General features: G+C 40.2%; 1 pseudogene; it reads right to left on the reverse strand.

Moving 5' to 3' along the window:
• Positions 1-261: 261 nt before the first annotated feature.
• LOC147886065 (pre-mRNA-splicing factor PRP46-like) lies at positions 262-2,886 on the reverse strand (annotated as a pseudogene).
• Positions 2,887-3,628: the final 742 nt, after the last annotated feature.

Raw genomic sequence — 3,628 nt, forward strand, 5'->3', positions numbered from 1 at the left:
TAAAAACAGTTTTTCTCTTCTTAGTTGTGAAAGCCAAAAGAACTCTAGTATAAAGAAATAGAAGAACCCTATATGTGGGTCTCAAACCAAACTCAGCTAACTAAGGTGGCATACTAATTGAGCCGCGAACTAGAGTACATAAGGATAGCTGTCATCCAGCTATTATTCATGGGCGGTGTACCAACCGCATCTGCAGCTAACAAGTCGGTGACGTAAATGCACAACGGTCACCCTGGCATATCACGAGTGGAGCTCGATATCTCAACACAAAACATCCTCTCCATTTATAGCCATGTAGTTGACAATGGTTCTTTATAGAGAGAACATGTTATGCCAAAAAGATGGAAATTTTTTACGTTGTCCACACAAGGAGATGAAAAATCGGCCTCAAGAGCATCAATTGCAAGTTCTTGCACCATTTTCTTGTGAAATGTGAGACTTGGCATGGGCTCGCTTGCTCTGAGATCCCAAAGCTTGATGGTGGTATCGATCTAGTCAAAGTTGAGGACCCGTGGCTTGGGTGATAATTGAGCAAAGAATATTTTGATGTCCTGACAAAGAATAAAATTAGGACTTTGTATGCATCTCCCAAACTCTAGAAATTGAATCCCACCCTCTGGTCAAAATAATATCTAGTGTTGGATATAGAACTAGGTAATAAACTGCACTTAAATGTACATGATATGAGCATATAGCCTTTTTGTACTCAAGTTCCCAACATTTGACTTGTTTATCATCACCCATAGAGAACACGTAGGGGAATCTTGAACAAACTACGCCTTTAACTTGTTCAATATACCCAATCAATGTGATCTTGAACTAATCTGATCTAACATCCAAAATCTTTATAATTCAATTCATTGAGCTCGTACAGAATCCCTCATTCACAGGCTCAAATCCTATTGATCTAACCCATAAAAGATGACCTTTCTAGCTAACCACATGTACTTCCCACGAGTAAATCCTTTGAGGGAATAAAGAAAATTTTGGAATGTTCTTCATCTGTACAATGTCTACTATCTCCCTATATGAGCCTTGAGCTATAGAATCACCAGGTGCAATAAGTGCAATGCACCCTTTGCACTTCAAGTAGTGCTACTAGATCTATGTCTCAAACTACTATGGGTGCTATATCTTTTACAACTTTTTACTCTCCATGAATCTTGCAAGATTCCCAAATCCTAGAACTCTCAGGATTGTTGGCTAGAGGCCTCTCTATGTGAGAACTTGCGAAGAGGTCATGAGATGGATTCAATAATTTTAGGCTAAGCTTTTTGAGTGATTGTGGATTGAATGATTTGGTAGACCCAACCAAGTAGGTGGCAATAGCATCACAATGCCAATGGAGCATCCACTCCAAGCTACTCCTTGTGAGAGCAATGCAAAGCATGAGCCATCCGCATGTGTCACTCAAGCGGCTCCCAGATTGTTGCAATGTGTTTCCATGAGAGAAAGAGGGAAGGGGAAGAAGGGAGAAGAGAGGGGAGAAGGGAGGGACAAGCAGAAGGGAAGAGAAGAGTGAAGGGGGATGGAGTGGCAAACACAAAGGCACTACAAGGGAAACAAGAGAACACCCAAAGACACTCTTCAAAGAGAAGAGGGAGCTTCTATTCCAAACTTGTGCATACAATAATGAAGACCAAAGTTAACCATTTGGCCTTTTATATATATCACCTTTTGAAAGGAGGTCCAACCTAATCTCTTTATACCATCCTGTTGTGCCATCTAGCTCCAAGACACAATATTGGCTCTACGGATCAAATCACATCACTAACCACCACCAGTGGCATATTGTTAACCAATCGGTTAACATCTCCCCCTTCCTGATCTCGATCCATTCCTCTAGATTGTGCAATGTTCATGGTTGTTTGAATTATTGTCAATGAAGATCATGCAAAGTAGTCTTTTTTGTGCACCTGGCTAAATCCTCTTTTGGTCCACTACAACAGAGGGATGTAGTGGCTCATTATGGAATGGTTGTTGGATGTATGGATGAGTGATTCTTTTGGAACTAGTACCTCATGTTTTGAGTGAGCCGAGATGAGGACTTGTGATGATTCAAAGAAGAAATAAGAAAAAGGAAAAGAAAAATCTAAGGTTTAAGTTATTAGTGGGGGATGATGTAAGATCCTAGTGGTGTTAGTGTTAGCAGAGTAAGTAAAATGCATTCTCATGCTCCTCAAGTCCCATATTTGATTTGAGTGGGACTTCTAATAGATTCTCATTTGACTATGTCTTTGTAATGCCACGTTTGAACGTCTAGAGTTGTGCATGACATTTTGTCTTGCTTCTCCGCATTGAAGTTTCTTTAAAATCCATTTTATGGATTATATTTCATTGAGGGCTTTGCTTGGAAGTATTTGATCCCAATAAGGTTGTGGCACCATCTTGAGCTTTGTTTGTCTGAGTCATCAAATGAAGAGAAGTCTAATAATACACTGTACAAACCCCTAAAATGAGGACTATGGCCAAAGAGGTTTATAGAAAGGGGATTCTAGGAAAGGCTTCTAAGCTATAAAATAAAGAAAAGAAAAATAAAGAAAAGAGGATAAGTAGAAATTAGATAGTTTATGGTGATGCTAGTAAAGGAATGTGAAAAAATCTTTGAGGGTCACAAGAAACTCATCCAAAACCATATTGATGTAAATACCTTCACCATGGAGTTGAATGCATCCTTAATTAATTACTATTAGTCAGCTATCTCGCTAGTCAAATAAGCATTGAACCAGTGCCTTAGCTTTATCCTACCAACCTGCTATCCCCACGGGTCATTGCCATAGCTCTATCCCCACGGGTCATTTCTTTAACGCTATCCCCATGGGTCGTCGCCATAGCCCTATCCCCATGGGTCATTGCTTTAATGCTATCCCCACGAGTAATCGCCATAGCCCTATCCCCACTGATCATTGTCTTAACTCTATCTCCATGAGTTGTTGCCATAGCACTATGTGCATGGGTCATTGCCATAGATCTATCCCAATGGGTCATTTCCATAGACCTATCCCCATAGCCATAGGGATAGCTATGGGAACACAAAAATCAAGAAAAAGCCACAAGGGGCTGCCGTCCCTTAACCCTGTCTCGAGGAGGACTTAAGCTAGAATTGGGGCCTCAATTGTTCCAATGAACACATGATCTTGAGATCAGGAAGAGTCCTACATGCTCACCCTAAGCCTAAATATAGTGCCTCAAATACCATCTTGTCGACCTCCATACCTAGCTTAGGTCAGCAAGTGCAAAAGTTGATTCTCACTCCTAGCAAGAACAACTACCAGGTGAATTATCTAGCTCAAAAGAGTCCATAAGTCAGGATAGAGACATGGGTGAACCATCTAATGTTAGAGCCTCAGCGGCACTGAACTCTATCCCCATTGATCTTCACTCTCCTACCCCATCTACAATAGTAGCTACATTAAGGGAAACATGGGAATGTTTGAAAAGACTTGAAAATAGAAAATTCATCAAATTGAATGGCTGTAGTCTTGAAAATAAATTTGCCTTCCAATGAGAGTCTTATTGTAACTTTTGGTGTAATTTGCCTTCCAATGAGAGTCTTATTGTAACTTTTGGTGTTTTTCAACACCTAAATTATAAATATTGTGAGAGTTTGCTACTTCCACTTGTAACT

Source organism: Dipteris shenzhenensis, chromosome 25 (genome assembly GCF_047967505.1).
Source record: "Dipteris shenzhenensis isolate YYH24624 ecotype China chromosome 25, Dip_SZ_1.0, whole genome shotgun sequence".
NCBI lineage: Eukaryota > Viridiplantae > Streptophyta > Polypodiopsida > Gleicheniales > Dipteridaceae > Dipteris > Dipteris shenzhenensis.